Genomic DNA, 12,250 nt, shown 5'->3' with positions numbered 1-12,250 from the left:
AGTCAAGTCCCTCCGGGACTGTGGCCTCTGCCCTTCCTGGGGAACTTTTTGCAAATAAACCCCAAGGGCTTTCTCAAGTCCTTCCAAGCGGTGAAATGGGATGGGGAAAGCGGGTGGAATGCAGGAGGTCGGTGGACAGGAGACAGCTCACAGGCAGGAAGGCACTTGAGGGTCAAACTGTGGGGGGACTTCGCAGGCCAGCTTGGGGACTGACTTCTCCCAGCTGGGATCGGGCCCATGAGAGAAGCTTCTGGAATTCTTATAAGAAGGAATGCAGGGAAGGTAAACCGGAGAGAGAAAATTCTGATAGACATGAGGCTTTGAGCTCTGGTTCTGCTGGGGTGGGAAGGGAGAGGTACTAGAGCTTATGTGTGAGGATTCTCTGTAATTTTTAAAATTCAAACCTGGGAGAGTTCTTGTAAAAGCTGAAAGAGGAGGGCATTTGGGGCAAGGGCACATGACATTTGGGGCAAGGGCTTGGAGGAGGCCACAGCGTTCAAGTGTTCATGCTTCCCTGATAAGGATGCAGTGGGGAGGGAGTAGTGGTGGTTTGGTTAGGCTGGCACATGTGATCCACGTGTGAGGGTGGATACTCTTTCCTTACTCTTCTCTGGAGTGAGAGTGAGATCTGCACCCTGCCCCCACAGCTGCGGGTGAAGTACTGGATGCCCTCACCATCTACCTGGGCCAGTCATCAACCTGTGTGGGTACAAGGCAGTGAGGGAGGCCCTGGTGGGTCAGGCTGAGGCTTTCCCTGGCTGAGGGCACATCGCCATCATTGATCCCATCCTCAGGGAAAGAGGTGAGTGGGGCATAGGGGTGGGTTTGGGGAAAAGAGGTGGGGACATCCCATGTGTCCTCCCAATCTTCCATCTATATCCCACCAATCAGGTATGATCTTCGCTAATGGAAAGTGTTAGAAGGCCCTTCAACAAACCTCTCAGGTCACCATGAGGGACTTTGGGATGGGGAAGCGGAACATTGAGAAACGAAACCAGGATGAGGCTCAGTGTCTGGTGGAGGAACTGAGGAAATCCCAGGGTGAGCCCTGGGGACTTCTCAGGAGTTGGAGGGGCAGGCAGAGGGTGGGACAGAGAGATCCAGAGACAGAGAGATGCAGAGACAAGTTCAGGGAAAGGGAGAAGGAGACAGAAAAAGAGAAAAATAATGAGGAAAACAGGGAAGGAGACAGAGAGGTGGAGAAAGCAGACAGAGAAAGCAAGACAGAGGAAAAACCCAGGATACCAACAAAGATCAATCCAGAAGTAGAAACTATAAGGAAAAGACTTAGAAAGAAAAAGGTAAGGAGAGAAATAGAGTCAGGGGAAACAAAGACTGACAGTGAGGCCAAGGACAGGGCCACAAAGACAGACGGGACACAGAAAGAGAGAGAACAGAGTAGAAGGGGCTGATTCTCAAACAAAGACTCAAACACAAGACCAGACAAAGACACAGGTGCACCAGGAAGGTCACACCAAGACAGAGCCCAAGAAAACCATGAGACACAAAGTGCAAAATGCCCAGAAAGAGGTGTGATAAGAGACATAGTGAAAGCCAGGCTGGCCAAGAGAAAGAGAAAGAAACCAACCAAGCTAAGAAGGCACCAGCCAGGTCAGAGCCTTCCAGAAGGACAATGCAGTCCTCCACCCACCGCCCACCCCCATCACCCTGTGACCTATCTGGATCCCACTTTCCTCTTTCACTCCACCAGGGCCAACATCATCTGTACCATCATCTTTGGCCAGTACTTTAAGTACCAGGACCCCAGAATCTTAAGGCTGCTACATTGAATGAATGATCTCTCCACTTTTGCCAGCTCTTTCTACAACCAGGTGAGGCCAAAGTTTCCATGGTGGGCCAGGAATTGGGATGGGTGGAACTTGGGAAGGGATCAGATGTTTTTTCTCCTAACACTGAGGCAAGAAGGCATCGAGATCGGTTTTCTGTGCACACACTTACCCTCTACACCCTTCTAAGTGAGGCAATGAGTCCAACTGGAGGTAGGAATCAGGCCTCAGGAGAGGGTGGCCTGTGAGAGAAATCCCAGCAGAGGTAACAACGCACTTGTTCACGTGCCACTGAGAGTATTTGTATGAGTGCTCAACTGGGAGGCACATTCCCGAAGGCTACGGGATGAATTAAGCCTGTCAGATATTGCTGTGCTGTGCAGGTACAGCCTCAACCCTTGTAGCACCAGCCCAGAGAGAACAGATTCTGGGAACTCCTTGCTTCTTCCCTGGAGATGTTTGAACTCCTTTCCGGCATCCTGAAACACTTTCCTGGTACCCACACTCGAGTGTACAACAAAATTCAAGAAATGGAAGATTTTGTCCCTGAGAACATCAAGAGGCTGGACCCCAGGGCCCCGCAGGACTTCATTAATTCCTTCCTGGTCCACATGGACAAGGCAAGGGCGAGCTGGATGGGGGGCAGGTGGGAAAGAGAGTGATGGGCACATTACTGACATTGAGCTAATATGTTTGGATATGATGTATGCATTGTTTAAATGCTGAACTACTTCCCTATGTGTTGGTAAGAAAGCCACTAGTCCATCCCCCTTCGCACCCCCTATTCCCTCCTCAGCTTCCCTAGGCTCTCCTGGAATTCCTGTTATGAGATAGCAACTGCCCCTGCAGGGGGTCTTCAAGACCCTTCTCCACCTTCTCCCATTCTGATTGGTCGGAAGGCCCTGTCTGTTCTGATTGGTCGGAGGTTCATGTCTGTTCTGATTGGCCAGACCCCCCTGTCTGTTCTAATTGGTTGGAGGCCCGTGTCTGCTCCATTGGCCAGACACCCATGTCTATTCTGATTGGTCAAAGGTCCATGTTTTTTTCTGATTGGTCGGAAGCCCCTGTCTGTTCTGATTGGTCGGAGGTCCATGTCTGTTCTGATTGGTCAGGGGCCCACGTCTATTCTGATTGGTTTGGCAAGTGTCATACTGGTTGTTAAACATCTTCAATATCACTCCTGGATGCGCAGCTGCAAGGAAAGCAAAGACACCCAAAGACAGAAAAGATGAAAACCAAAAAATATCAATCCCTAACATATATTGAGTACTTACATACCTAGTATCAAAATAACCCCAGATGATGAACTACACGATAGAGAGGTTAAGTTCCTTATCCAAAGACATCCAACCAGGGAATGGTAGGGCTTGAGTTTGAACCTGGGCAGTTTGGTTCCAGAGCCCACACTTTTTGCTACATTGCTGACCTTGGATAGAGAGAAAAGGAAATAAGAAAAAAAGAAAAACTGGTACAGAGTAACAGGGGAGTGGGCGAGAAGAAAAGAAGACCCAGAAGCTGGGTATCTTTGCAAGGGGAGATGTTAAGTAAAGTAATGTCCTTTGTATTCCCCAGGAGTTCCTGAATCCTGAGAGTGAGTTCCACTGTAAGAATCTCGTCTACACAGCGGTCTTACTGTTGTTTGCTGGCACAGAGAGCTCCAGCACCTCTCTCTAGTTTGGGATTCTACTCCTTCTTAAGAACCCCGATATTTTAGGTGAGCTGGGCTTAGGGTGGTTGAGGGCCAGAAAGGGTGGAGGGTCTTGCAGCCATGCTGGAAGGTGGTCACGTGATGGGTAAGGACATACAACTTCTAGCCTGGTCAGTCCAAAAAATAAAAGATTCACCCCTGTGAAGATTGGTAACTTATGATAAAGCTTTGTTGCTAACAAGGCACTTTGAAGTTGACAGAATAATTTAGCTTACAAAATATTTTTCATTCAATTAAGCAACCCATGGACAGCACATGGCTCTTTTTTTTTTAACCTCTTAAAAAAATTTTTTTTTATTTGTTATTTTTGAGAGAGACAGAGAGAGACAGAGGGCAAGCAGGGAAGGGGCAGAGAGAGAGGGAGGCACAGAATTGGAAGCAGGCTCCAGGCTCTGAGCTCTCAGGACAGAGCCCGAAGCAGGGCTTAAACCCACAGACTGAGAGATTGTGACTTGAGCTGTAGTCGGCTGCCCAATCGACTGAACCACCCAGGTGCCCCCTTAAAGCACATGGCTCTTGACACAACGCTTTGAGATTGACACTTTGAACTTGACAAAGAACTTGACTCTTTGGAGCAGCTTGCTGATTTACTAATTAAAAAGCCCCTCAATTGTTTCTCATGTTGGTGGTCTGCAGATCAGACTTGGAGAAATTCTCATCTAATCAAATTCCCCTATTTCACAGGTAATCAATTTCAAGGTCAGAGTGGGGAAGTGGCTTATCTAAAAATCACATAGCAAATCACTGGGACCAAAGGATATGACACCAGTTTCAGCCATAATCCATCTTTAGTTAAAAAAAAAAGTGGCCAAAGTTTGATGAATTTCCACCCACCCATCATTACCCAAGTGAGCCCCACTCATAACTAGAGTGGAAACATCAGACAAGACTTCCCTACAAGGCCATTGACTTTCTTTCTCCATGCTTTCATTGAGAAGGAACAATAACATGACACCTTAAGAAAAGTTCACAAGACCCTCCCCCCACAGTCTGTAGGTCATGTTTTGGGTGACTTGGTTGAACCCACATTACGGTCATTCATTGATGTTACCCACCCTGCCACTCTCATCATTTTTAGAGAAAGTCCGGTGGAGATTGACAGAGTGATTGGCTCACACCGTCTTCTAGCCCTGGAAGATTTGGCAAAAATACCTTATACAGATGCTGTCATCTGCAAAATTCAGAGATTCAGTGACATCATGCCCCTTGGCATCCCCCACTCTGTCATCAAGGACACTCACTTCTGGAGATACCATCTGAGACAGGCAGGATCACAGAATCCTGATGCAGTCTTATGATTCATGTCTCTGGTTGTTGGACTATAACGAGAATTTTTATTTCCAGATTTCTGTGGGAAGAAGGGAGATTTTAGAAATGTAGAAATGTCCTCTCTCTTCTGTGCTTTTTTTTTTTTTTACTGTATTAGATGTCAAGAAGACTGAAAAAATACCTCTTGAAATATGTTGTACAATAGAGCTGTCTTTTTTTACAAGCTATTTTGTCATCTCTCCTACTTTCCTCCTTCATGAGAAGACATTCAAAATTTGATGTTTCTCTTTCCACGATTTCTTTAAGTTTATATGAATACGTACTGCATATATACACACACAAAGATCGGTTCATATTGTATCTATCACTTTGCGGCTTGTGTGTCCAGTGTGCCTGTCTCCTTTCCACCTGTCTTTATGTCTATCTCATTGCAACGTGTCATTTGTCTTGTGTGTGCGTGTGTGTGTGTATCTTTCTTTTTATAATATAACAACAGTATGCTGTTGATATATTGTCAAGTCAATAGGCATGGTTCTAATAATTTTCTCTGTGGTCGCACATGTTCCCAAGCATAGACATACCTAGGGTTAGTATTCATATTATCTAATCACCTAATGGCACTAACCCATGAGAACACAGGCATACCTCATTTTATTGCATGTCGCTCTTTTGCGATTTGCAGGAACCGCGTTTTTATAGATTGAAAGTTGCGGCACCTCTGCATCGAGCAAGTCTCTCAGTGCCATTTTCCCACCAGCATTTGCTTACTTTGTGTCTGTGTGTCATAGTTTGGTAATTCTTGCAATATGTCAAACTTTGTCATTATTATCATATTTGTTAAGGTGATCTGTAATGAGTGGTTTTCTGAGATGGAATCTACTCCTGGCGGGCATGCTGGGGAGACTGTTGATATGACAACAAAGGACTTAGAATATCACATAAACTTACATGATAAAGCGGTGGCAGGGTTTGAGAGGACTGATTCCAATTGTGAAAGAAGTTCTCCTGTGGGTAAAACACTATCAAACAGCATCGCATGCTATAGAGAAATCATTTGTGAAAGGAAGAGTCAATCTATGAAGCAAATTTCATTGTTGTCTTATTTTAGGAAGTTGCCACAACCAGGGGTGCCTGGATGGCTCAGTTGGTAGAGCATGTGACTCTTGATCTCAGCATTGTGAGTTCAAGCCCTGCTCTGGGCATGGAGCTTACTTCAGGAAAGAAGGAAGGAAGGAAGGAAGGAAGGAAGGAAGGAAGGAAGGAAGGAAGGAAGGAAGGAAGGGAGGGAGGGAGAGTGGGAGGGAGGGGAAGAAGAAAGAAAGAAAGAAAGAAAGAAAGAAAGAAAGAAAGAAAGAAAGAAAGAAAGTGCCATAGCCACCCCAACCTTCAGCAACCACCACCCTGATCCATCAGCAGCCATCAACATTGGGCAAGACCCTTCATCAGCAAGATTAGGACTTGCTGAAATCCCCAAAAATGGTTGGCATTTCTTAGCAGAGTATTTTTAAATTAACTAATTTTAACTATTAAACTTTGTTTCAGACATAATGCTATTGCACACCTAATAGACTATAGCATAGTGTAAACATAACTTCTATATACACTGGGAAACAAAAAAATTCATTTGACTCACTTTATCGGGCTACCCACTTCATTGCAGTGGCCTGGAATAACACCTGCAATATTTCCAAGGTATGTCTGTAGATCCTGCCTCTTGTATTTGAGTTGGGTCTTTGGAGGCTTCCAGTGATCCAGATGTGAATCTTTTAGTTGATGGGTTATAGAGAAGTCCAAAGAGATTTGGGGAAGAGGGTAGTCTGTGAGGATAGCTAGAGGGATCGGGACACAACTATTAACCAAATAGGGCATTGTTCTTCCAAGTATACTTTTAAATGATTTTGTCAAGGTCTCAAAAAATCCCACTAGGGTTTTACCAGGATGAATTTAAATTTGCAGATTAATTTAGATAGCTTTGACAACTTTAAAATTTGAGATATCCCCAACAAAAAGGTAATGTGTCCATTGAAGACACGGTCATACCATTTGCTGGCAAGTGGGACTTTCGTTTTCTTAATTAGGTTTTACATATTTCTTGCTAAGTTTTTTTCTAAGAAACACAGGAGGAGATTGGGGCTATAGTTCAAAGTGCCTCTTTGTCTCACCGAGCTCAGGATGACATAGACATAACTCAGGGTGGGGGGCTTACCCAGCAGACATTTATTTTCCCACAGTTGTGAAGGTTGAAAGTCTAAGATCAGGGTGTCACTATGGGTGGGTTCTCATGAAGTCTCTTCTCCTGGCTTGCAGACAGCTGCCTCCTTGCTGTGTCCTCACAAGGCAGAGAGAGAGAGAGTTCTGGGCTCTGGTGTCTCTACCTCTCTTTACACGGACACTAATCCCATCATACAGGCCCCACCCCTGTGACCTCATTGAAGAAGAAAGCCTCTTCTCCAAATACCATCACACTGGGAGGTAAGGCTTCGACATATGAATTTGGGGGTGCGGCGGGGGGGACACAATTCAGGCCGTAGCACTCTTTTAACATAGTATTTAAAATTTTTAAATGTTTATTTTTGAGAGAGAGAGAGAGAGAGAGAGAGAGAGAGACAGAGCATGAATGGGGGAGAGGCAGAGAGAGAGGAAGACAGAATCTGAAGTAGCTCCAGGCTCTGAGCCATCAGCACAGAGCCTGATGTGGAGCTCAAACCACCAACTGTGAGATCATGACCCGAGCCGAAATGGGATGTTTAATTGACTGAGCCACTCAGGTGCCCCTTAACATAGTATTTTAAATTGTTTTAATTAGTATATCAGAAGTTCAGTGGGCTTTTTGGGGGTAGGATATTTTTGTCAAAACTGGGCAATTTCCTTATATTACTTTTATCTATAATAGTTTTTTTTATTTATTCTCTTGGTGTTAACATCTGAAAATAATGATATTTTGACTTAATTTTTTCTTATGTTAAATCATAACATAAGATTTTCCCTAATGTCATGGTCTAGCACTTACAGAATCATGTTAAATAATAGTGGTGATAGTGAGAAATCTTGACTGTTCTGAACCTTAAGAAGGAATATTTTCTCAGGGAACCTGGGTGGTTCAGTCGGTTAAGCATCTGACTCTTGATCTCAGCTCAGGTCCTGATCTCACAGTTTGTATGTTCAAGCCCCAGGTCAGGTTCTGTGCTGGCAGCACAGAGCCTGCTTGGGACTCTCTCTGTCTGCCCCTCCCCTGCTCATGTGCACACTCTCTCTCATAAATAAATATATGAGCTTAAAAAAAAAAAGAATATTTTCTTTTTCTCTGTTAAGCTTAATGCTGTCTATGACCCTTTCCATATATTTTATGGTTATTCTATTATATATTCTTCTCAATTTTATTATTTTATTTTTTTAATATGAAATTTATTGTCAAATTGGTTTCCATACAACACCCAGTGCTCATTCCAACAGGTGCCCTCCCCTATGACCCAGCAATAGCACTGCTAGGAATTTACCCAAGGGATACAGGAGTGCTGATGCATAGGGGCACTTGTACCCCAATGTTTATAGCAGCACTTTCAACAATAGCCAAATTATTTTTCTCAATTTTAAATCAAATTAAGGAAAGACCTTTGCCCCCCTCTATTTTACATCAGATTCTTCATTTTTAAACATCTTGATCAGGATTTGATTTGGGTATTCTTTTGTTTTTTAATATTTTGAGAGAGAGCGCAAGTGGGTAAGGGGCAGAGAGAGATGGAGAGAGAGAATCCAAAGTAGGCTCTGCACCATCAGCACAGAGCCCAATGCAGGGCTTGAATTTACAAACCATGAGATCATGACCTGAGTGGAAATCAAGAGTCGGATGCTTAATTGACTGAGCCACCCAGGTGCCCTTGGTTTGAGTATTCTTAAATATCTTTTCAGCTCCTGTCATAATGGGCAAATTATTTTTCTCCTTTGATCTGTCTAAAAAATAGTAGGTGTCTTAGTGTTGAATCATGCTGTCCCCTAGAGCTGGAATAAGAGAGGCCCAGGAGGGCAGGGGACTTGACCGAGGCCCCGCAGAAAGTTGTGGCCTATGTTAGGGCGTGTGAGGCTGTGATGAGCAACCTGAACATCTTGGCTTAAGGCCAACAAGTTAATTTCATGCTCACACAGCGTTTATCCCTTCATCAAGTGATGGGCACATGGATTGTTTTCTCCTTTTGGCTCATGTGAACGGTGCCACTGTGGACACTGAATACAGGGTGGCCCTGCATTTGTTTTACTCTTCATCGGGAATGGAAAGCAGATGTTTTTCATTCTCTGCCTTTGGGTCTCTGTGAAGACCCAGGCAGTACTGAAGATTGAATGAGGCCATACTGACAGAGGAGCTTGGCACCAAATGAGTGTTATTGAAGTGACTGCCATGTAAATAAATCCTCACCTTTGAGTTGAGGCTCCAGGAGGCAAAGTCACTGGCCTGAGGGCAGAGCTGGACACATAGGAGCCTGACGACTCCCAAGGGTGCCATGGAGAGAGATGGCCTGTAGGTAGCTAGTTCCTATGTTTGAGACAATAGATGTGGGGGTAGGGGGGTTCCAGTCAGGAAAAGTAACCCCCCTTTCCCATTCCATCCTCTCTGCCTCAACCCCAGGCAGTTGCTTGGTCCCAGTGCTCAGGACAAGGGAGGCTGGGGGTCTGAGGTGGGTGAGAGACTTACTACATCTCAGATTATGGTCCTTAGACAGTCCGAGCTACAACTTCACAGCTGTGGGATAGGTCGCAGTTGAGGTCACACATGGAGCTAACCAATGTTCCTTCCCTTCCTTATTGGGGCGCCAGACAGCAAGACTCAGGCTCAACCAGAGCAGGTGGCCAGAAGGAAAGCTGGGGAAGCTATACTCTAACGTTAGGAGGAAAACAGGGCATTGATCTTTCCTCCAAGGGCTCTGGCCCATGGCTGTGCTGTGTGGGATTGAGGTTTCTTGGGAGGGGCTGAGGGAACAGTCCAGGGATTCTCCAGCAGGGGCAAGATCAGGGCTCCTGGCACCAGTCTTACGGGGAATCAGAGAATGGAGGGTGGAGCACAGAGAGAGCCAGGTGGGAAACTCTTGCCTTTTAGGACTTTGCTTTGGAAGTCTGGCAGTGTCACTTCCCCTGCATTCTGCTGGCCAGTGCAGCTATGAATTCCACCCAGGTTCAAGAGGAAGGGAAGGAGAGGACATTGGATAGCCAACAAATTACACACATAACAAAGCAGGTTACCATCAACAAACATGCAGATATTTACAAATTACTTTGTTATCTAGTGTGCTCAGTACTTTATGATGTGGAAATGTTGGGGTTTGGAGCAAACAGTCAAGAAAGAATTCCTGGGGCACCTGGGTGGCTCAGTCGGTTAGGCGTCCGACTTCAGCTCAGGCCATAATCTCACGGTCCGTGAGTTCAAGCCCCGCGTTGGGCTCTGTGCTGACCGCTCAGAGCCTGGAGCCTGTTTCGGATTCCGTGTCTCCCTCTCTCTCTGACCCTCCCCCGTTCATGCTCTGTCTCTCTCTGTCTCAAAAATAAATAAACATTAACAAAAAATTAAAAAAAAGAAAGAATTCCTGAGACATCTTCGGTGCAAAAGGTGGTTTTATTAAAGCACGGGGACAGGACCTATGGGCAAAAAGAGCTGCACTGGGGTTTGTGAGGGCAATTATGTGCCTTCAAGTTGGGAGAGGGTTAGGGACATCACAAGCCTCGAAGGTATTTGTAAAACAAGGTTTCCAGGACTCTGAGGGGACTAGCTATAGTTAGGAAAAGGTCATTTATGAATGTTTAGTAAAATCTCAGTCATGAGACCCTTCAGATGTGTATCAGTGGGCCATATGCTTGGAGAATGATTGTTAGAGAAGGTAGAGATAAAGGATGTTTTCAAAGGTATTTCTATTATGTTTAAAGTAGACACAGGACCCTGAGGCAGGGGTCTGGAAAATGTTAAGCTAAGATTGCCGCTTACCCTTAGCAAAGGGTCAACATCCAGGCAGCTGAGATCCCAGATGAAGGTCACTGCCTGTCTCAAGGACTTGTCAATTGGCTGTAAGTTGTAAGGATACTTAATTTTTTTTCTTTTGCCTTTGTTTCCCACCTCACTTTACACTGTGTAAGAGACTTTGCCTCTTGTCAATAATTTATTATGAAGCATATAGCAATGTATTTATCTCTCCAAATTATTAAGTGTTTTGCAGTGTAAGAGCACTTTGTAATTAATTACCAGACAATTTGACGTGAACAGATCATTTTGCATTTAAAAATATTCTTTGCTTTCAGCAAGACTGTTTGAGATTTGTGGAATATTCTGTAGTATACAGGATGCCTTGTTGTTTACAGGGCATTTTGTAGTTTTTAAAAATGGTTTGACATTTACAAAGCACTTTAACATTTACAAAGATTCCAAATGGCCCAAGTGATAAGAGTATTTGTAAACACTGTATGTGGTTTGCACAGCATTTTGTAACATAAAAAATTTTTTCTCTTTACAAAAGACCTCAACAGAATGGCAGGGTGCATTGTTATGAAGTGATTTTCCATTTTACAGAGTTCATATTTGTTAATTCCCTTGTAACATTCACAAAAAAGCTGCCATTCACAAAGGGCTTTCCTTCTACCTATAGAACAGGTCACAATAGAACAGCACTTGATGAAGGCTTAAATGTTTCCAAAGCACTTGGGGAGTAGTTTATAAGTCTTCCAGCTTTCATCTGATAAATGTTCATTTGGTGCCTACCTGGAGCAGACAGTGTGCTAAGGTGAAGGTTAAGCAACAAACCAGGGAGACATCCTTGCCCTATGGAACTGCCATCAAGTGCGGGAGAAAATAAAAAAACAAAATCATGGCAGACAGTGATAAGCGCTATGAAGAGAGAGAAGAATTGACAAACGTAGGAAATAAATAGGAAGAGGCAGGGAGCTTAGTTAGAGCAAAGGTTTTCAGTCACAGAGCACTGCAAAATACTTCCCCCAACAAACTGGGTGTCTACAAAGTGCTTTCCTGTTTACAAAGCACTTTTGAAGTCATCGTAACACTTGACTTTAAAAAAAAATTTTAATGTTTATTTATTTTTGAGAGAGAGAGAGAGAGACAAAGCACGAGCAAGGGAGGGGCAGAGAGAGAGGAAGACACAGAATCCCAAGCAGGCTCCAGGCTCTGAGCTGTCAGCACACAGCCAGATGTGGGGCTCAAGCTCGGGAACTGGAAGATCATGACCTGGGCCAAAGTTGAATGCTTAACCTCCTGAACCACCCAGGCGCCCCTTGACGCTTTTTTTTTTTTAAGTTTATTTATTTATTTTGAGAGGGAGACAGAGACAGAGAGAAAGTAGGGAAGGGGCAGAGAGAGAGATGTGGAGAGAGAGAATCTCTGTTTTTAAAAATGGTTTGACATTTACAAAGCACTTTAACATTTACAAAGATTCCAAATGGCCCAAGTGATAAGAGTATTTGTAACACAGCACAGTACTTTGTGCTGTCAGTGCAG

The 12,250-nt window shown here is 44.4% G+C and overlaps 1 long non-coding RNA gene across 1 annotated transcript; it reads right to left on the bottom strand.

Annotated features, from left to right (window-relative positions):
• Nucleotides 1-411: 411 nt before the first annotated feature.
• LOC113595304 (uncharacterized) lies at nt 412-7,243 on the bottom strand. Its single transcript, XR_008293647.1, has 3 exons — nt 6,971-7,243; nt 6,398-6,593; nt 412-2,979 (listed from the first exon to the last, which is right to left on the bottom strand). It is a non-coding gene; the product is annotated as an uncharacterized LOC113595304 (long non-coding RNA).
• Between the last annotated feature and the right edge of the window lie 5,007 nt (nt 7,244-12,250).

This window comes from Acinonyx jubatus, chromosome E2 (assembly GCF_027475565.1).
Source record: "Acinonyx jubatus isolate Ajub_Pintada_27869175 chromosome E2, VMU_Ajub_asm_v1.0, whole genome shotgun sequence".
Lineage (NCBI taxonomy): Eukaryota > Metazoa > Chordata > Mammalia > Carnivora > Felidae > Acinonyx > Acinonyx jubatus.
Note: the sequence above shows the minus strand (reverse complement) of the source record. Positions and strands in the feature narration are given on the sequence as shown.